Source organism: Sciurus carolinensis, chromosome 17 (genome assembly GCF_902686445.1).
Source record: "Sciurus carolinensis chromosome 17, mSciCar1.2, whole genome shotgun sequence".
Classification (NCBI taxonomy): Eukaryota; Metazoa; Chordata; class Mammalia; order Rodentia; family Sciuridae; genus Sciurus; species Sciurus carolinensis.
This window is the reverse complement of record NC_062229.1, coordinates 26,544,801-26,567,447: the sequence shown is the minus strand read 5'-3', so window position 1 is coordinate 26,567,447 and position 22,647 is coordinate 26,544,801. Positions and strand designations below refer to the sequence as shown.

The following is a 22,647-nucleotide window of genomic DNA, read 5'->3' as shown; positions in this document are numbered from 1 at the left end:
GCTGTCCTTGTGAAGACATGGGACATGGAAGTTGCTGGGGCTGCTTCCTTAAAGGATTCGGGGGACTTTAACATCACCCTCTGACACTAGAGGTATTTTATGGAGGAGTATGAGAAATACTCTCAGGTGTGCTGGGCTCTGCAGGAGGGGAAGCAATTGTGAGGAAAGAGGCCAGGCCCTGGGACTCATAAAGGACATCTTCCATACCAGACTATCAGGGAGCACAGAGGAACAAGAGGAAAGAGCTCATGTCTGGCTAGAGCCAAGCAGGTGATCAGGGGAGACTACCTGGGGGAGGAAGAGGAGGAAGTGGGATTTCAGGAGCCCAGACACTCCTAATTTAGGACTTCTGTGACAGTGCGAGACTCAGACCTGGACCAAGGGTTTGTTGAGGGGGGAGGTCGATCATATGACTGGGACCTCTGATGAGGAATTTGGGGTGAACGCAGCAGGTCTTGGGAGTCCTGCAAATCATCTGAGCAGTGAGATGACTTGGTTGAGGGATTGCTTTAGGGCGATTAATTTCATGCCAGTGACAGATTCCCAGTTGCCTGTATGGTTGTTCACACGAGGTGGTCCTTTAAAGTGTTTCTCCTTCCAGAAGAGACAAGATCACTCCTGAGATAAATATTCTTTTGGTTTAAATTGCAGCCAACACTGTCAACAATTTTGTTGCTCCTCAGATGAACAACTGCTGCCCAAAGAAGCAAAGGGCCTTGCCCCATGTTGCCCTGTGAATTAGAACTGCTGTGGAACAGCAGGAGTCATAGATCACTGGGACAGAAAGGTTCTAGCAGGTCCTCCAGAAAGATGAGTGCTATGTATGTCCTGTAATATCACCATGGGACATCATGCTTGTCCTTATGCCTGAACTCGTCACAGGAGCCTTTGGCCCACAGATTCCCAGGGCTGAACAAACACGGTGATAATAACCCCGTCCGCATGGCTTGTGGAGTGACTTGGCCCCTCAGCTCCTCTGACCAACGAGACTTCATATTGGATTTCAGGTCTTGCTCAAGAATCACATCTGCCTCACCCCTGAGCACTGGCCTGGTCTTTCCTCTCAGCAGGGAGCTGGAGGCCGCATCTGCAGCTGGCAGGAAACTTGCAGAGGGAGAAAGGGCTTGCTAACTCCAGTAATCATGAAAAGGCTCCTGGGGATATTCCCAGACAAGTCACCAAATCCCCAATAGAGAGCCTGCCGTGGGGACAAAGAGATGTGCTGTGGGATCCTCCCCAGTGCTGTGCCGCCCAAGACTAGACCAACAGAAGTACTTGATGTTGCCGGATATGGTGGTGCATGCTTGTAATCCCAGCAGTTTGGGAGGCCGAGGCAGGAAGATCACAAGTTCAAAGCCAGCCTCAGCAACTTAGCGGGGGCCCTAAGCAACTCAGCAAGACCCTGACTCTAAATAAAATATACAAAAGGGCTGGGAATGTGGCTCAGTGGTTAAGCGCCCTTGGGTTCAATCCCTAGTAACACACACACACAAAGTGCTTAATGTTTAGAACAACTCCTCTCAAACTCTCAGTAGGATGAGGTGAGGTCAGGGATCCCAGGCATGGCTGTGATCCACAGACGGGTATGTGTAGTACAGGGTTAGACTGCAGCTACCCATTCAGACCTTCCTAAAGGGAAAATGCTGGACTGATCTCTCTTGCGCACCCACTTCTTGCAGAAGTTCCCTTATAGACCTGTCTAATAAAAACCATCTCCATGCATCTTACTCATATTTTCTGAGCACCTACTATATAGCAACTTGTAGGGATCCAGAGATGCCATGAATGGCCTCTGCTTTGTGGGCTTTTGCAGTGAGAGGGCATGTGGCGAGGGAGGATGGGACATGAGCCAGGTGAATAGGAAATCCACAGAGAGCCAGCCAGGTGATGATGGGCACCACAGGAGCCCAGAGGAGGATACTCCTCAGCCTGGGGCTAAGATGAGGTGGGAAAGTCAGGAGGGCCTCAGGGACTCGGGAGCACTAAGTAAAGCCTGGGATCTTCCGCTGACCTCCTTCCCTGCCCCTGTCCACAGCGGAGCTAAACTAAGGCCTCCATGTCGTTCAGGGAGTCAGCAGCCTTGCTCATAAGAGGATCTGCTCTTCCCACCTCTCATCCCACGGGTATGGCCTTTCCATCCTCTTCTGCTCCGCCTGCACTCCCGTGTCAGCTCCCAGCCTGGCTGCCCTGCTGTGGCCGGGAGGCATCTCTGCTTCTTCTTCTCCCTCCTCCTCGGGCCCAGCCATGCATTCATTTTCTGAACCAGTGGGACTGAGGCATGTAGTCAGGGCGATGGGCAGCTGAGGGTGGTGACCATCACAGAAGTGACCAAGAGGGCCCAAGTGAGGAGTTTACTGGCTTTGGAGAGGAGAAGGCAATGGAGATTGTATGACTGGGAGGAGGCATGCCCAGGTAGTGGAGGCGGAGGTGGGGACTGAATTGGAAGGGTGGTGGGGTTGGAAGGCAGGTGGGAAGTGATGTTGCCTGGCCAGTAATAGACTGGGGAACAAGGTACAGGAGACACAAGATACAGGAAGTGATACTGGCAAGATTTGGGACTAACAGGGCATGTGGTCTGGGCCCCCAGGCAGTCTTCTCTTGACATAGCCAAGTTTCCTCTGTGGATAGAAATGACCCTGGGCCCTGCTGGCTGGCTCTCATGCCCTGTTTCATCGGCAGGTCTCTGTTGGGTAGAAATGGATCCCTGATGCTTATAAAAGGAAGGGACAGGAATCAGGCATGTACTGCCTCCCTGCCTGGTCCATGGTTCCTGGCTCCTGGTCATGGAGCAGGTCACAACTATGCAAATAAGATTTGAAGGAAGCAGCAGAAAACTTCCTTGTCCTAAATCTTCAATGGTTTGCCATGGCTGACCATCTGTAGCCACCCATCCTACTTCCTGGCAGCTAGATGCGTGATACTATGGCCTGGCTAGTATAAAATGAAGAGAAGTGGTTTATACCCTGCTTGGGTCATGACACTTAGTGGGAAGGGGTATGCCCTCCTCTTTCCCTTCATGCCCTTCCTGCTGGTGGGACAGCTGTGTGTGTGGGAAGCCATCTTTGATCATGCAGAATGGCAGAAAGGGAAGATGGAATGAGCCCAGGCTTTGATGAGTTTGCGGAACAGGGCCTCATACAGCTGGACTTTTATATGAGCAGGCGATACTCCTTTAGTTCAATGGAGCCCCTATTATTTGGGATCTCTGTTATATACACCTTCACCCGTATCCCAACAAAAATGAGGGTAATAAGTTATTATCAAAGATGAACGTCTCAGTGTGAACAGTTATCCCTCACTCACTTGACAATTATTTTTTTTTACTGACTCCCTTATGCCAGGCAACAAGCCAGGTGTGGGAGCTAAAATTATCAAACAGACACGGTCCTTTTTCACACAGTTTAGTCTTGGCATCGGGAGGATCTAAGCCATCAGGCGTGATCATGTATGTGTTCAAGAAAGATCTAACAATGGACATGCAGCATGAGTAAGAAATAAACCTTTGTTTTTTAAGTCACTGAGGCTTGGGGATTGTTGACTACTGAAGCATAATTTAGCCTATCCTAGTACAGAGGTCTTTATAGAAAGTCTTAGATGATGGCCAGAATAGAGGAAGTGAAAGAGAAGACAGGGTGAGGTGGAGAAATAAGAGATAATTTAGGAGGTGGAATCAACAGGACTTGAGAAAAATGGAGTGGAAATGAGAAAGAGAGGTTGAAGATATTTGGGCTGCTCACTGGGTGGGTGGTGGTACCACCCCCTGAAATAGGTACAATTGGCACGTGCCAGTCAGAGACACAGGGTAACTAAACGTTGATGGGGACAGGGGAGGGCAATTTGGGAGAGAGCAGCCCAGAAACCACCAGAGACCTGTTGGGGGCTGGTAAGAGTTTAGCCTAAAGAGATTACGAGAAGGGCTAAACTCTTCAGGAGACACCCGCTCTGGGCTGTGTTATGTACACTAATGACCCTGATGCCAGAGAGACTGTGACACATTTCAGATCTGGCCACACTACTCCTCTGCTCAAATCCCCTCACTGGCTCCACAGGACCATTATGACATCAACAGTCCTGGTTCCATTTTTAGGTCTCTATAGCCTCATAGTCATTCGCTCAAGTCTTTATTTTTATTTTTATTTTTTTAATTCACTCACATCTAAACTCTTTGCCATGACTTGCAAGCTTCTGTGGGCCGGTCCACCTCTCTGGCAGCTCCCACGCCTCTTTTCTGGGGTTACCCCTAAAGTATAAGCCATGCAACTCCCAGGAGCTGCCCTGATCCTCTACCCGCCCGCCTCCATCAGGGTTAGAGGACCCTACAGAGGGTCTCCCAGCTCTCACCACGCCCAACGCAGGGATCTGTTGCTACCTTTCTCCCCTACCCCAGTGGAGGTGGCTTTTGCATTGACGAACTTGGTGCATGGCCTGGCGCCCACCCTAGCACTGACTCAGTAAATGAATGAATGAGTGAGTGAATAAAAAAAAAAAATCTTGAGTGAACGACTGTGAAGCTGTAGAGACCTAAAGACAGGGCACTGGGACTGTTCATGTCACACATGTTTATTGGCAACCTGTGATGTACCAGGTACTACACTGGAATTCTAATGAGACAGAGTCGCCTTGCTCTGACCAGCCTCCCTCCCTTGGACTCTCCCCACCATGCCCCAAGCCTCCTGTCCTTGTCTCCCTACCCTCTATGACCCTCCTGTTTTCCATCTCTGCTGAGATTTCCCTAAATTTCCTTATAAGAAGGGTGGGTTGCAGGGTGGCCCAGACACCAGCCCCAGGCCTATGAGGCTGCCAGGACCCTGGACAGGGACCCTTCCCTTGGGTTTCATAAACCCTCAGTGGGCTTCATGATGAGATACCGTGGTTTGAACTAGTGTGCTCTGCTCTTGGAGGCAAAGCAGTGCCCCTGCCTAGGGACATGTCCCCTTCCCAGATGCCTCCCATGGACACTGACCTTCTTCCCTGGAAGGTTGGCTCCTGTCAGGGAAGGCCTTGGTTCCCACTCCTCTTGACCAGTTCCTAACTGGGCCTGGGAGAGTGTGGTAGCACTGCCCAGCCCAGTGCTGACTTAGAATCAGTGGCAAGAGAAGGAGAGTTCTATGTAAGGAGGGGGCACCTGGCACCTCCAGGGATGATGGAAGAATCATCTCCCCACAATCTGGTGGTGACAATCTAACAGGGGGACCTTGTGGCAGGAGCCTCATCTAGAGCTCTCTGACTGCCTGGAGGGATCATCCCCAGATGTCACTCAGCAGGACCAGAAAGGAAGATGGCCAGAAGGGAAAGATTGAGGGCATGGACCCTTGACCTTGAGGCTCACAGTGGCCTCTGTCCCTGGCCCAGCTCCATCTGTGACCAGCATCAGTCTTTACCCATAAGCTGTTGAACCAGCTTCTGGCAATTCAATCAATAATCGTCTTAGGCTATATTGAATGGGGAAGATGACAATGTCAGGAGAGAAGAGCCAGGTGTGAAGGGGGTGGCTCCCTTCTTTCTCCTGGACCTAGGTGTAGAAGCCTATTTTGTCAAGACCCGTCATCTGTTGGATAAGAGGCAGGAGCTGAGTTGAGGAGGTGGGAGAGGACCACAGGCTGAGCCCCCTGGTCAGTGTCTCCTCCTTCCCTCCCTAGGCTATAGCCCTTTCCCCTGTATAGCAAGCAACCCACAAAGGATCTGCTCAGCTCTGGGCTACCAATGCTTCCTCTCTTGACCCCTCTCTGGGTTGCAGTTTGAAGTTGGTGACTGAGAACTGGGACTCTCTCAGGCTGGGAAGGGCACAAGACCCTCTAGGCTGAGTCTGGGCCCTCCTTCTACCACCTTTGCCTTAATCTCTTCTCCAGATTCCCAGGATGCTAGCAGGAACATTAAAGGCAACTCAATCAATAATCAATCAAAACTCAAGCTCCATCTATTTGTTAATTGACTCCTCCAGTGTTACGAAGTGCCTGGTGAATTCCTGGCACCCTCTCCATGCTGGGTAGTCATGCGCAAAGCAGGGACAGTATTGGTCCCATAGAGTGAGAGGTGGAACACATGCTTAGCAAGTACTCACACATGTGACATAAATTCATGATGACGCATCGAGAAAACCAAGGAAAAGGAGAACGTGCCTCAACAGTGGACCCTGGAGGTCGAGTCTCATCTTGGAGGGATGAGGACAAGGGAGACCTGAGAATGGGACATTTGTACTGAGATCTAGAAGCAGGAGGCACTGGCTAAGGGAAGGTGGAGCTTCCAGGGCCCCAGGTGCAAGAAGCTTGGGGAGGTGTGAGGAAGCCCCAGAGGCAGATGTGGGGATCTGGGATGAATGGGAGGGTGACTGGGGAAGGCATGAGCATCCTAGCGGGCTCCACACCTATGGTCTTCATCCACACCAGGTGGTCAAAACACACCCAAGGATGCAACAGGTCAGAAGAGCCACCAGATGAGAGGTCCCTGAGCCTGTCCCACTGCACTCCAGAGCAGCAGGCAATGGCCACACTGCACTGGAGCTTGAGCTCACTGGTCCTCTGGGAGGGGGGAGGAGGAAGATGGGGAGATGGGGAGATGGGGAGGTGGGGAGATGGGGAGGTGGGGGCTCTGAGCCCAGTGGGGTGCCTTGGAGGCCCAGGAAAGGGTAGTGGCCATGGCCCTGGGCATGTTTGTTTGTACTAGACCCATAAGAGGGAAGGCAGCTTCCAGAAACTTCCCTTCAGTATTTCAGTAAATAAGAATATCCGAATTTGTGGGTCCCCTGAACCAAGTCATGCTGAGCTGTGAGGCTGTGCAAAGATATACCTCCAGGACCTTTGACCCTGCCCAGGGGAGCAGATAGTGCCAACACACAGAAGTGAACGGATGGAGTGGTGACATTTCCCCAATATTCCGTGTCCTAAGCAGGGTGCCGATTGCTAGAGGTGGATGGTTCTGATCACGACCCACTGACACGCACCTCCTGTGTGTCAGGCCTAGGTGTAATCCACTCCCTCATGCGCTCTGAACTTAGCACGATACACACTTTAGCAATGGGACAGCAGCAGAGACCTCATAGTTACCGTGTGCATGCTGAGGCTTGCCTGCTTGAAATCAGCAGCCTCATAAAGGATTCTGACCAAGGCACCCAGTGACAGCTTGCCAAATGTGACATATGCGTGAGGCCATTGGACCACCCAAGCCAGCTGAGCCTCAGAGGACTATAGCTTCGTGAGCTTTGTGGGCAAGCCCCACAGAAGAACCACTGGCTGAAAACCAGCCCAAATTATGCAACTGGGGAAATAAACCAATTTTTCTAAGTGGTTTTTTTTCCAGTTGGTTTGTTGTGCCACTGTAGTTGACTGACAAGGTTCCTGACAAACATCCGTTATCTCATTTAATGGGCCAAGCAGGCCTGGGAAGAGATTTTTCTGGAGAGAACTTTTCTATCTTTTATATGCATTCAGATCCAGAGAAAATTACTAAACAAGGTCATGTGGTAAGTTACTGGCAACCCACCTGGATCTGTCTCCACAGCCTGTGTACTAGTTCTATTCATCACCCCAAATATGAGATGACAATGTTAATCACTAATATTTGGAAATGAGGGGGAAGCTCCATTTATCATTCATTGCTTATGTGAACCCTGGAGTTAACTGAGGTCACCCCTTTAGACCTGGTCCAAGATTTGGGGGAGTCCTTGCTTTCTGTGCTCTCTACTCTGTCTTGGTGACCCTCATTTTCATGTATGACTGAGCACAGCTTCTGCTTGCTTCTGTTCCCAAAGCCACCACAAGCCCAAGGCCAGATGCTTCTAACAGGATCTTTACTAAATGATATCAGTTGTGAAGCCTGGTTCAAATCTGCTCTTGACAACTTGGAGTCATGTTTCAGGTTTCCCGCCTTTAACCAGCAGTTTCTCACCAGCTATGTGATCTCCCCTCCCTACCCAGCTCCTCACTCCTCCTCCTGCGAGCGCCAAAGTCTCTCTCCCTGTCACCCTCTCCTGACTCCCCAGCACAAATCCAGACCACCAGACACTCAGCTCACCCCAGGGGTCTTTTGTGTCAGAGGATTCCCTCCCGAGAAGACACTTATGATTTTAAGCAGCACAATCTCTCTCCACCCCACCACACACGCATATAGGCTCAGAGCTCAGAGAAGGAACTTCAGAGAACATCCATCTCTCCAGATCTGTCACTTCACCACTGAAGCCCAGATACCAGAGAGATGGGGTGACTTTGATTGGAGCTAGGACTAGAAGGCAGAGTCCTCTCCACTGTTTAAGCAGAGATGGTGTGAATGTGCCAGAGTGTGTGTGGCACTAAGAGTAACCCGGGCTCTCTATCACCAGCTTGGTGTGGACCCCGAGGCGGGCCACGCAAACATGCTGACCTATGCCGTTCTCCTCCCGGCCCCACTCCCAGCCTGGCCCCCACAGTAATGCACACGTGCCCAGCCCATAAATATCTTATTTTGTGTTCCTGCCAGCCCCTGCTAATAGGGCTAATGCTTCCTGAGGAGCAGCCCAAAGCTGCATTAGTCGCAGATGCTTGATTGATTTAAAACAAAGAGCCTGACCACCAAACTCTCTCTATGGTTTCTCTTCCGGCCACTTTGCCTGCAGGGTTATCTCTGAAATGCAATTAAGGGGTTTAAAAGTACATTTTCAGGAAGATGCAGAATTGATGAGGGGAGCTGGCCCCTCTGGGTGCCTCCAGATGATTTCAGTTCCAGGGAAGGGAGCTGGACCCGCCCGGAGCTGTGTTCACACCCACCAAAGTTTTGGGTCTCCAAGGCAAAAATCTGCCCCAGGAGCCCCTTGAGGGTTGATGGGAGGGACTGCCTACCAGGGGGCCTGCTCCCCTTCCCTGGTCCTGTGCTTTTGAAGGCCCAGCACCCTTGGTGTGGCCTCTGGGTGGGTGGCGGGAGCTGGGGCTGCAGTGGGGGAGGATGTTTGTCCTGGAGCTTCCCACTTCCTACCTCAGGGGAGTCCTGGGCCAAGCCTGATAAGCGTGGGGCTCCTGCTCTTTGAGGCAGCCCAAGTGTCGTGCCACTGAGGCGTCCACCTTGGACAGGGCCCTTTCCCCAGAAGCCCTGGTGATGTCAACCTATATACAGCAACTGTTTTCCTGAACTCGCTGCTGGGCCGCTATGGTGGGCCCAGCGCCATATTTCTCTGGCTCCCATGGCGGGGCACTCATCAGCTATGGAGAAGCAGCCCCGCACGGGCAGAGTGAGCTGTGTCCGTGGAAGTGAGAGGATGAGACAGCTTGGGGGGCGACTCAGTTGGCTTCTGCAAACGTTTTGTAAGATTCATCTGAGTATTGGATACTGTGTGAAGGGCCAGGGAGGCGACCATGTGGACTGGAGTGTCACAGTTGGGCAGGAAATATAGGAGAGGGGAGACGTGCTGGGGCAGGGGTGGAGCAGGTGGTCCCAGCGGGGTCTGAGAACTGAGGATATATAGAGTTGCCACAGCTCACTGGGAGCAAGGGGGAGGGGAAAGTCACAATTACTAGAATTTCTTTTAAGGGAAGGTTTGTACGGTTGAGAGGAACCACATAGGTCGGTGAGTGTGGGGACTGGAGAACCCCCAAGGACTGTGCAGGTAATGACAAAGCATTGCTGAAGGGCGTCTGTCTGGCCCTGTGGAGTGTTATGCTGAGAACCAGTGCTGACTGTCCCCTCTGTACATTGCTGCCCCCAGTTCTGTGTTGAATAAGAAGTTTGGAAACGTCAGACTAAGGAACTCCTCATGTCTAACCCATGTGGGCTGCAATCTCACTCCAATCCTGTTCTGGCAGCATGAGATGGGACAAGATCTCCTTGTGCTGGGGAGCCCTGCAAAAGTTCAGCCTGAGCACAGTGTCCCAGCTGGCCCTGGAGGACGGATCAGATGTTGACAGGTGGAAGTGAAGCGAAAGAGTCTTTAAGACAAAGGCAGACATGAGCGTTTGTGGGGTGTGTGTGAGTGACCTTGATATTTTGTCTGCTGAAGCATTATGGGAAATGAATTAGGAGAGCAAGTTTGAGAGGAATGGTAATGGACTTTCACGTCTTGCTAAGGAGTTTGGGCTCTTGCTGGGTAGTGGCGAGATCTAGGGCCAGGGGAGAGAAATCAGATGTAGGCTTCTGGAAGATTAACCTAGTTGGGAATGGGGACAAATATAAGTGCTTTCATGACAGTGGCTTCTTTGGGTTCTTGAGGGGACAAAAATATCAGTCTGTATAAAACATGTCATTCCAAGACCAGTGAGAGAAGTCCCTTGGTCACTAGCCCTGGTGCTCACTTGCCCTTAACACAGTCTCCACTCTATTCTTCTGCTCCTCTGGAATCTTCTAGATGATTACTGCCTTCCCTGATAACCAACAGTACTTTTTTGTGGTGCTCATATATCCCTCTATGCTGTGGTCCGCTGACCTTCCAGATCTTACCCTCATTCATCTAAGGTTTTAGCCACCTGGGCACCACTCTTCCTCCTGCCCGAAGTTTCATTCCTGGTCTAGATGGGGATGTCCACATCCCCAAGGATGACCTCAGCTCCCAGGCCTCTCAGCATCCCAACCTCCGTGTCAGCAATGATCTTTACTCCTCAGTCACCTCCCAACTGCACCCTGGACCTTGTCCTCCCTGTAGCCCATGCCTGCCAAAGTCACCAAATCAAACCCTTCTCTGTATCTTAACCCAGGGCTCAACAACCTGAAGACCACTGTTTTTGTAAATCACATTTTTATTGGCACATGTTCCTGCCTCTCTGTGACCTGCCTATGGCTACTTTCTTGCTATGATAGCATATCTAGTAGTTGATATGTGTGACCCACAAAATCTCAAATGTTTACTATCTGACCCTTCACAGAAAGATTTTTCCAACTCTGCCTTAATCCATTATCTATCTCCTTTCTCCCCACACCATTCAGCATAGGCTCATAATTTCAGTGACTCCATTGTTACCATCCCCTCTTCTTCCTGGGTGAGCCAACTGTTCAACGTTTTCTTCACCAACAGAGAGCCGAGTGCTCCCAGAGAAAGTTCCATAACTTTCATCATGGAGTCTGGATCGCCACCTCAGTTGGACGTAGCATTCCTGGAAACCGCCTGTGTTCTCAGGTCAGCTCACTCCCACACCCTTCCCTAGGAACTCTGACCTGGGAGGTTTCTGACCTCCTAGGCACACTCCTTTTCCAGTGGACGACCTGGTTTCTTCCACTACAGAGCACATAGAAGACATCAGAGGAGATTCACCCACCCCTTGATGCCACAGAAGCTTACCACACAGCATGGATCCTAAAAACTCCCTCTCCTCCTCCAGCTGGTATTCTGACCCTCCTGCCTTCCTAGAAAATTTATCTCAAACCTTGGTTTAGGATTCTCCTAAAGAAGAACCTGAGACATGAACTTGAATGAGCACATTCGCATGTTTGGCAACCCCAGCCAGAAAGGAGGGGAGATCAGACAGGGAAGAGAGAAAAAGGGTAGCCCGTGATGTGTAATTCATGAACGACATAAAGTGAGGGGCAGGTGGGGCTCCGCATCCTTGTGGGCCCTCTGGGTGGCCTCATGGGGCCTGGCTTAGAATCATTGCATAGGATGCAGAACTGGAGGCACTTACCCACCCACCCTTGCCCTGCTAAACTTGAGTGCCAACCCTCAGACACTCTCTCCTCTGGGTGTCCTTGTGCACAACACAGAAAAGTGAACTATCCAAGTGCCAGAGGATTCACTGGGGAGGGAAGCATACAGACAGACAGTATCCCCTGGTGTTGGGGTATCATGAGGCTGTGGGCCCCCATCTCTCTCCTGTGCATTTCACTGGAAGCTTTCCAAGAGTTTTGAAACACAGACATAGTTCTTTCATTTAAACCCAATCCTCTCACCTTCCTCACTCCTCTTCCCTTCCATTTCCTTCCTTCATGAGCAAATCAATTAGAAATAAGGCCTAGGATCACTATCTCCATTCCTCCCTCACACTGGTAGATACCTCAGTCCATTTCCATCTGGCTTCTCCCTTTCAGACTAACTGCTCTCCTGAGCCCCAAATTACTTTGGAGAAAGTCCAGTGGACCTTTCTCAATTTTCCACATGCTGATCCTTCAACAGCATCCAATGTGGTTGATCACTTGCGCCTCCATCTGTGCTACGCATTCCTTTGGAATCTACAACATCGCCTCTTCTGGGCTCTCTCCTACTTTTCTGGGGATGCCCTTTCTGAAAGTTTGAGGGTCATTTGGCTATGCTCATAGGCCTGAGAGGGACACAAGTTCCCTCAAAGCCTCCTCTCCTTCCAGCACCCATTCAGAAACACAACATTAAGTTCCATTGCTAAGGAGATAACACACTCTGTTTAATGTAGTGCAGATCTTTCCACCTGCCTATTTGAAATTGGCTCTTGGAAATCTGAAAAGCATTTCAGAGCTCAATGGACATATGATTCCTCTAGCCCCGACCAAAGCCATAGCTGGACTTTCCCTCTATCTCAGTGAATTGCAGGTTAGTCGTCCAGCTACAAAGGTCAGAGACATCCTTGATGCCTTCTTCTCCCTCCCTGATCCTCTGGCCTTGTCCAATCCATCCCCGAGATTGGATGATTTGATCTCCTACATCTTCCTCATGTTGATGCTAGCTCTCCATCTCCATCTCCCACACATACACCGGAACTGCTATTATCTTGGCCTAGATGCTTGCTACCACCTCTGGGCTAGTGAGCTTGTATCCCTGGCTCCCTTCCAATTCTCTTTGCCACAGTTTTCACATTGCAATTAGAGGAATACAAACTGAATTATATTCCACCTCTGCTTTTATCACTTGTCTTCCCTCTGTGCTCCTTAACATGGAGACCCCACAGGCCTGGCCTTCACCTGTCTCCAGCCATCTCCTGCCATGCAGCTCTTTCTGTTGTAGCTCATGGGTCTTCATTCAGCATCCGCTATTGGACCTTTGCCCTTGCTGGGTCCTCTGCATGGGGTGCTCTTCCTTCTTCTCTTGCCTTGTCAGTTCTGACTTCACTGTCTGATCAACCATCACTTCCTGAGAGTCTTACTCCCCGAGATGAACTCTGAAGGTATCACAGAAGCAAGCATTATATCTGATGCATGCTTATCTCTGCATGGATTGTGAGCAAGGTTTGAATCCCCAGTGGGCCACAGTGACCCACACAGTATCTGGCCACCACGGTCACTAAGCCAATATCCACTGAACGAATGATCACATCTGAGAGTAACCTAATCCAATCACATTGGGGATGGGGTCAGTGACCTGAGCAGAAAGTTAGTAATCCTTAATGAAAGAGATGGATATCAGAACTGGAGGGATTTTCAAAGACAGTGCCCATTGCTTTATCTCTACCCCTGCCCCCTGCAAGATTCCCTCCTGGGAGAACAGGGTGCCCTGCATATTTTTTATCCCTTTCCCTCATGGAAGTATGAACTACATGAACTTTAAAGTCATTTGCTTGGCAGTAAAGGGTCCTTGGGGGACCAAGGTTTTAGCAACATACTGAGCCGTGTTCAAACCCTAGCGTTGCCAGGTACCAGGCTTCTTTGAATCTGTTTTCTACTGTGCTAATTAGGGATCCTAACATCTGTTCTGTGTGTTTGGTAGGAGGCAAAAGGCAGGCATCTGATGGTGCTTGAGGGAGGCCACATAGGGCTGCCTTTCCCCTCCTGATTCAAAGTCAGCAGTAAGAAAGTCCTTGTTTCTGTGCACCAGGTCCTGATTCTCATTCTCTCTGCTGTTCCTTGAACAAGGTTGTTGAAGACCCGACCACTTTATTTCACCTTCCCCTCCTGCCTTCCAGGTCTGATGTTGACCTGCCTGCCATTCTGTAGGGATTCCAGAGGAGAAGGTTAAAAGATGAGGCCGTTTCACCGTCAGAGACTTTTGCTAACCATACTATTGTGTTTTCAGTAGAGTGATTCATGGGCATGCATTTACAGCTGAAGTTGTAGATCTGTTTTTAGAAATTATTAGCAGGCATTAAACAAAAACAGGCTTTATTAATAATTCACCAGAAAAAGATATGGTACAATATCCCGCAATCATAATCTTTAATGCCGGAATAAGTATTCCATTTGTATCCCCCCGCCCTCCTGTCCTTCCTTCAACCTAACAAAGACCCAGATCCCCTGCAAACTGTAAGAAAGGCAGAGCTAAGAGGGCATATTTATCAGCTGAGCAGGACATGATTCCATTTCTAGAGGCCCCAGAATGAAGGACAAATTTTTGCTGCCTACACATAGAAGTAAAATGGAACCATTTGAAGCAAAAATAGAGCATGAGGTTGATGTTATGATGAAATGTCAGTTTCTGATCTCCAGGTATCTGCTTTGATTTGGTTTTAAGAACTTATAAACTCATGGGTATATCAGATTCTGCTGGCACCCACCACACCCTGTAGGCCCACCTAGGAGGTTACTGTAAACAGTTTCTGCTCTGACTCTTCCTGCCTGGAAGGTTTCTCCAGGGAAAGAGCATGTTTGGGAAGTACCAGGAATATCATGCTCCCCGCTATGGACAACTCTTAACCAACAGGGGGACGGAGAGGTGTCCCAGCTTTCCTACATCTCTCTGGAATATGCCTTGGAAGGAACTTACTCACAAATTCATCCTCTTGGGACTTTCCTCTTTCCTATCCCTTGCTTCCCCACAAATAAACCAACTGCACCCAAACTTTTATCTCAGGATTTTCTGGAACAATGGGGGAAATGAAGTCAATAAAGGGGGAATCTAATAAAAAGCATGCTAAGGAGCAGGTTCTCTTGATGAGCACCCAGGACCCCATCCCCCTAGAATCCTATGCCATAGTGGGGGTAAGCTGCCTCAGAATTCTCTGCCTGGGGGAGAGGGAGTCTGGAATCTTTGCTTACCAACTCCTGTTCCTAACTGGTCAGGGGTTGACCTCAAAGCTATTCAGCTTCCTCCCTCCCACACACACATCCATTGATCTGACCAAACTCCTCATGCCTGAAGAAGTCCCAAGACAGAGGGAAAGACACAGTGCCATAGGTAGGAAGATACATGTGCTGGAAACTGTTGCAACTGCTGAGAATTCAGGTAGCTGAATAGAGGTCATTGATAGCACCTGCCACAGGTACCTTCCCTTATCCAATCAGTATGGACTAAGAGGTGGAGGGGTGGAGTGTGAGAAGCAGAGAGGAAGTGCAGTGTGGACTGTGGTCACTCACTCATCCATAAGGAACTTGTCAGGGTGGCATCCTCTGCAGAGACAGGTAGGAGTATGACTGGACCTTGATTTCAAGTCATAACACAAACAAATCTCCAAATCATGGAACATGAGATGGAAGCACAGAGCAGCCTGCAGCAACCAGAGTAGGTGCACAGGTTGACCGTGAGATGGCTCTCAGTGGCTGGTGCCTCCCTGCACCTTTGTAAAGCAGGCAGGCTTTCTCTGTTGCTCTCCCCCTCCTTCCTGGGACACTTCTCAGCTATAAGAGATTCTCCTTCTACAGCCTTCCAGCACTTCAGCATGGCCCCAGCAGTCCAGAGCCTTGATTCTCAGGGGCTTGCAGTGTCCCATTCCACAGGTAATCTTTCCCCAAATAGATTTTTCCCTGACTTCAAAATTCACTTCTCTTCCCCAAGACCTGACATCAAGGAGAAAGATCGTTGGTTGCAGGAGGTGAGCTAGGTCATTAATTCATACTGAATTGTGAAAGGTCGGTGGCCTCTGAGCTCTCTTGAAGGTATCTGTAGTTTAGAAGGGGTGATTGTGTACTCAAATGTCTTGCAAACAAGTGTTACAGTAAAATACATAAACAAAAAACACAAAAAGTTCTTAAAACCATAGCAGAGAGGGGTCTGTGAGCTTGGAAACAAGGCTCTGAGGGTTCAAGCTTAACGTTCCCTTCCTCACAAAATACTCTTATCATTGGTGTGAACTCTGGCGAGTTACATAACTTCTCTATACCTCAGTTTTTTCATCTGCAGGGTTGTGGTGAGGATTAAGTGGCTTAATATGGCTAAAAAGCTTAGAACTGCACTTGGAACACAGTTAAGTCAATAAGCATCCGTCATTACTCCTCTTTGGTCTTTTAAGACACACAGGAGTGGATCTTCTGACTTCAGACTGGAGCATAACAAATTTCAATGATAAATCCGACAGGCAATATTTCAGGGGAGATCTATTCTAGCCATGAGGGATCTGGGTGGTGCTTTGAGGCCTCTGATTTCACTGTGTCTCTGAGTCACCACAGCATGCAGGCCCTGGAGATACCATCTTCATGGACATGGCAGAGCAGTGACCATCTTCTCTCCATTTCCCTGTTCCATAGGCAGCTGAAGAGGAACACAGAGATCCCTGGTCCAGCCCACCTCCCAGGTGGTGTTCTCAAAGTCCATCCAATGCTTGGATCTTAGATTCATGTGAGAAAATGCTAAACAAAACAGACCAGATGGAGTCACACATAGCAGGAGGCCCTATGTTGACCCTTCTTGGTGTGCCCCTGTATACATCTGTCTATATGACAGGCGGCAGTCTCTTTAAGGTAATCTTGCTTCATTTTACTTTTCTCCTCCTGCCTCTGTTCTCTGCCCAGCCCCTCTGCACCCCCATCATCCTTCAAGTCATTTTTACAGAGGCCCCAAGAAGGTGACTGAGGGGCCAAGGTAGAGGTAAATCTGGCACTTTAATTGCACATTCCAGCCCATTATTTAGCAATTATACTTGAAGTTTCCAAGTATTTCAAAGATGAATCACAATGTAATTTACAGTTTTCTTTTTGAGGGGGCGGAGGGTAGGAGAATTCAGTCTCCTGCTCAAAGACAGAAAACCTCAGGCAATTATCTTTGGATTTTAAGATTTCTGCTATGTGCTTACCCACTTGATACTTGCCATGGGCTTATGGTTCTTTCTGTACAATGATTAACCAGACCCAAATATGAGAATGACTTCCCAAGATTTCCAGGTCACCCCAGGGACAGAGTCACCCGCGTGTTCTGCATAGGAGGGCTGTAATAGGTCTCAGGTTCCTTAGGCCTTGCATCCAAGAAAAGGAGGAGGAAACTGTGCCAGTATTTGTTCAAATTGTTCCTTACAAAGGCTAAAGGTATAGTAGAAGGCTTGCAACTCCATAGTCTAAATAGTTTAGTAATTATAAGGTTTCAGTCAGAGATAACTGACATGTGTACATCCTATGGGATGGAGAGATATGAGTTATGATAATCCCACCCAGAAAGAGAAGTTTGGGCCCAGAAAGGTGAGACACAGCCCAGGCAGGAGAAAAGTGCCCAGAGTAGAAATAGCTAGTCCTTAAGACCTGTGCCTTGGTATCAAGTGGACTTGGTTCATTGTAGACTGGGTTCCCAGGAGCTAGACTCCTTGGAGTTGGAGATCAGCACATGGAAAATTTATTGAGTGTTTATTAGGATCAGAATGTGGGGAGAAGTGGGAAGGAAGCAGCAGTGGGCAAGGGAGGGGGTGGGCTATGAGACAGCTGCCACAGAGACCTCAGCCCATCCTAGTTGTGAGCCCTGGAATTGACTCAGAGGAAGCAAGAGACCCCAGGAATGAGGCATGGCATTTGATGAAGCTTCCCCTCTGGCCAAGGGCCCAGTCCTGCAGGGATATCTGGGCTGGGCAATGCCCCATAGCACCCACTACAGGTGTTATGGGCCGAATCATATCCCTCTAAATCCATAGGCTAGGCCCTTAACCCACTATGTGACTGACTTTATTTGGAGATAGGGCTTTTAGGTTGGTGATTAAGGTTAAATGAGGTCCTAAGGGGTCCCTGATCTGATAGAATTGGTGTCTTTATTAGAAGAGGAGGAGAAAAGAGAGTTTCTGCATACAGATGTAGAGGAAAGGCCATCTAGGTCTCAGGAAGAAGGTAGCTGTCAGCAAGCCAGGAAGAGAGAGCTCATCAGAAACCAACCAATCCTACACCTTCTTCTTGGACTTCCAGTCTCTAGAACTGTGAGATCATACCTTTCTGTTACTTAAGCCACCCAGTCTGTGGTATTTTATTATAGCAACCTCAGCACACTAAGACAACCAGTGTATTAATATTCCCCAGCCTCCCATTTCCCTCCCCAAGAGGATTATATTCCACCCTTTTGCAGTCAGCATGACCACATAATTTGATTTGATCTATGAAACATGAAGCAGAAAGGACATCTGTGGATCATGGTTACAAAACGACATTATTAGTCAAAACATTTCATATGCTGACTGGGGACAATGTCAGAAAGATTCATCTCGTATTTCAGTAAAATAACTCAGGCCAATTCCAGGCCTGCTGAGGCTAACCTTTATAGCACAATGAAGTTCAAGTTCATAAAGAAGAATATATATATATATATATATATATATATATATATATATACCCTAAAATAACCTGAAAATAAAGAATAGTAAGACTGCCCTTGCCTCGCTTGATGGTAAAATAAACTTCAAGGGTCTCATTGTCAGAACAGTATGGCAATAGACAGGAAAAGTGAAACAAAATAAAGGGCCTAGAAACATATCCCAGTATGTATTGGAACTTAATATATAGTATGGGCGATAGCTAGATTGAATGCTTTATTTGATAAAAGATGACATAATTGGTTATCCATCAGAAAGGAAATAAGGTGGGACCCTACATACCTCATGCAAAAATAGACATCCTCAGGAAAATGAAAGGACAATCTACAGGGATGGGGATGTAGCTCAGTGGTAGAGTGCTTGCCTGGCATTTGCAAGACCCTGGGTTTAATCCCCGTTACCAAAAATCAAACCAAACCAAACCAAAATGAGACAACCTAGAAAATGGAAGAGAATTTCTGCAAACCATATACCTGGAAAGAGAACTGTCTACCAGAACATATAAAAGAATTCTTACAACACAAAAACAAAAGGACAACCCAAGTTTAAAATGGGTAAAGGATTTTGAATAGATATTTCTCTGCAGAGGACAGACAAATGGCTACTAAGCAGGTAAAAAGATGCTCAGTACCATTGGTCTTTGGGGGAAATGCATATGAAAACCATAATGAGATACTAGCTCACACTTATGGATGGATAACTATAATAAAAGAGATAATAGCAAGTGTTGGTAAGGGTGTGGAGAAATTGAAACACTCACACACTGGGAAGGCAAAGAGCATGGCCATCTGTGACTGCCGGGAATGTTGTGCCCCTTCCCTTAGGTCTATTGGTTTTTTTGGTGACCTTCACTGCAAGATGATCATTGTGTCCATGGTTCAAGTGGCTATGGGGTTGTTTGACAGTGGTTTTAAATTCAAGTTGTTCTGGGGGACAGAATTCAGATGAAGGAGGGAGAATCATGTCATTGGCCCTAGAGCTGGGATACCTGTGTCTCTAATCAAGCTATTTCCTTCCCCTGGAATGTCCACAGTCCTTTCTTTCTCATACCTGTCCAGATATGACCCAATTCGGGACAGGAATCACTTTTTGCCTTTTCTGAGAGCATGTGGTTTTCATGACAGATTATCATGTATTGAGGAAGAAGTAAATATGAACTTGTGTCCTGTTCTCAAGTTGTTTACAAAGGGCATGCAAAGAGTGGGAAACTGGTGATTCTTTGATGGTCAACATAGTGCTCCTCCTGACGAGGACTGGAGATGGGAGGTCAATGACCCCATGGCTGGGAGCTGGAACTTAGCAGTGGGAACTGACCAGTGGGTAGCACCTACCCTAGATGAGAATGGCTGCCAGACAGTGGTGACTGGCACCAGGATGAGGAGTATGTCAGGAAAGAAGCAGGCTGACCTGAGCTGGGCTGCGCTCGCTGGATTTCAGCCTGGAGTAAGATTTAGCCCCTCTGAAGCACTGATGGCCTGGGCCCCTAAGGAAGCCACAGCTCATCTCTAGCTTTAGGCTTAGTCGAGTGGTTAAAGGCATTTGAGTGGACCCAAGCAAGAGCCAGATGATTTTTCAAGGTGTAAACACTTTTAACAGAAGAGAATGCAAAGATAACTGTTGTAGACCCCTGCTACCACCTTTCCTAGTGCATGGCCACAGGTCCCTTTCACTCCTGGAAGTCACAGCAGAAGGCCTTTGTCCTCTGATGCAGCCATGATGGGATGCCCAGATTTACAGAACACTGTGTCAAGTCCCAACCTTTTGTCTGTCCTTGCTGCAGTGTGGATCTTGGATGTCCCTCATAGGCCCGTATGTTAAAGGTCTCCTGGGTGGAGCTTTTGGGAGGTGGTGGGATCTTTGAGAGGTGGGGTCAAGTGGGATGTCTTTAGATCATGGGGGAATGTCCTTGAAGGAGATCAAGGGACCCCAGCCCTCTCCTCATTATCTTTTGCTTTCTAACCATGAGGTGAGTGGCTTTGTTCCTCCACACACTCCTACCACAATTGACTCCCTTACCACAGGCCCAAAAGCAACAGGGTCAGTCAATCATGAACTGGAACTTCTAAAACTATGAGCCAAAATAAGCTTTTTCTCTTTATAAGTGATTATCTAAGGTTTTTATCATAGTGACAGGAAGTTGGCTAGCACAATTCCTCACCAGGAGTCAATGAGGTATTTTCCCCATTCTCAGATGGGAAAATTGAGTCTCATTCAACACTGATCTGTGTGCTGTCGTCAGACTCAGAGGATCAGGGAAATCAGCTAGAGGAGTGAGAGGTAGTATGTTCATGTTGTCCATTCCAGAAAAAGTAGGAACAACCAAAATTCCCTTTATCTACCTGCTTCCTACCAGCAGCCTCACAAAAATTGGGTTGACTTGCATTACCATTATGCATTTGATTTATATATATAAAAAAAAAATCACAACACAATCCCTTAGGTACTGGGTATTTACAAAAGAATGAATTAATTTGACTTTGTAAAGGAACTGTACCATTAAAAATCAACCAAGTGTCTATATAAGATGATGGGCACTTTGCATGAGCTTGACAATCAACTCCTAATAACAGCCCCATTTTGCACAACAACGTATGTATTGAACTCCCTGATTTGTGATTGAGAATTCAAATTACCAACTTTAAAAAAAAATTAAGCAATTCAGTAGTGAACATCTTTGTGCATATGGTCTTTTAAGGTATTTCAGAAGATTTCCTTAGCAGAAATTCCCAGGGGTGGACTTAATGGATCCAGGGATTTTTTTTCTTTCATACTGAAATTCTGTTTTAGAAAACATGGAGCATTTCATGAATTTGAAATCATGTGTGTCGTCCTTGCACAGGGGACATGCTAGTCTTCTCTGTATTGTTCTAATTGAAAGGCTCTTGGTTGCTATTCCAAACTACGTTCCAAAAAGATTTCACCGTGTGTGTGGCCACCAGATGTGCCTTCTAGGAAAAAATGTTCCTGTGTCTCCCAGGAAACAGGAGCTGGAGAGAGAGAGGAAAGCAGCCCCTTCCTCCTGGGATGGACGGGTGCTGCCCACCAGACTCTGATGCGCTGGGTGGGTCTGGAACTCTCAGGTAGGTCTCATTGCTCTTCTTTCAATATAAACATTTCCATAGACCATCAACAGCACCATCAACAAGGCCACTCTGTAAACATGATGGATCAAAATAAAAACAAGACCACATTCCCTAAACACGTTGGGATGCAGATCGAACATGAGCATTGTTCAAACCACAAAATGACCAAACATCCCCATCTGGGCTGATGCGAGTGAGGGCAGCTTCCTTTCCAGTCACACCTAAAACCTGGCTATAGTCTGCTCTCCTTGTCCACAGGTTTTAAGATACCTCCTCCCAACAGCATGAATCCCCAGCAAAGCCCAGTTTCCTCAAACCCTCCCCCAGGTCATCTAATGTAAGCCAAAAATCCTAGCATAAGCCCTTCCTTACACCTTCTTGCTGGGATGTTCCCTGGTTCCCTGTGCAACAAGTTATAAATCCAACTTGTTCAACTGCAGGTGACCCCAGAGGCCTTTAGCTGGAGGTCATTGGAGCCTTCACTCTCAGCCTCCTCTGTGGCTCCCCTCAGAGTGCATGTCCTGGGGCTATACTTGTTTTTCCATCTGTAAAAGAAATCAAGTCCAGCTCTCAACTTAGTTTGCCAGAAAAATGTCACCCTTTTCTATTTTAAATGTATCTTCTGGTGTCAGACCTGTGTTCTCTCGTGCTGGAGGAAACCCTCTTTCCTGGGATTCTCCCCACTCCACTTGGCCAAGGTTGGGTTGTTCTGGTGTTTCATGGAGTGGGGGCATCTAGTCCTCGATCACTATGACCCTCAGGTTTCTTGAATTCTTTGGTTGTATCCACAGACCCTGCAGACACAGGTCCATCTGCTGCTGCTGCTTAGCAGTTTTTGAGTCTTAGAATCTTTTGGGAGTTTGCTTATGATTTCATCGACAGCAGTACTACATAGTCATTACTTTCTGGGGAAGAACCACCTGGATATAGCTACTAGGGTGGGAAAGAAAAGACTCACTTATCCCTGTCATTTCTCAGAACTCTCTATTCCACCTGTAGTTTCTCCTTACTGGGTTTCTATGCTGTGTAACAACATTATCAAAAACTTAGTAACAAAAATAATGTACACTATTATCTCACAGTGGGTCAGGAGTTTGGGTACAACTTGGGGGGGTCCTCTGTTTAGGGTCTTAAAAGACTGCAGTTCTCAGCAGATTCCTTGCCCTGAGTTTTATCAGGAAGACCTGAGGCAGTGCATCCAAGAGGGGACTCCATCACTAGGCAGGTGCCAGTCCACGTGGGCCCAGGGAGACACTGGAGGCCGTGAGCAGAGGGAGACC

At 48.1% G+C, this 22,647-nt stretch overlaps 1 non-coding gene across 1 annotated transcript; it reads right to left on the bottom strand.

The window, feature by feature from the left end:
* Positions 1-21,070: 21,070 nt before the first annotated feature.
* LOC124969645 (U6 spliceosomal RNA) lies at positions 21,071-21,182 on the bottom strand. The gene has a single exon (XR_007106016.1). It is a non-coding gene; the product is annotated as a U6 spliceosomal RNA (small nuclear RNA).
* Between the last annotated feature and the right edge of the window lie 1,465 nt (positions 21,183-22,647).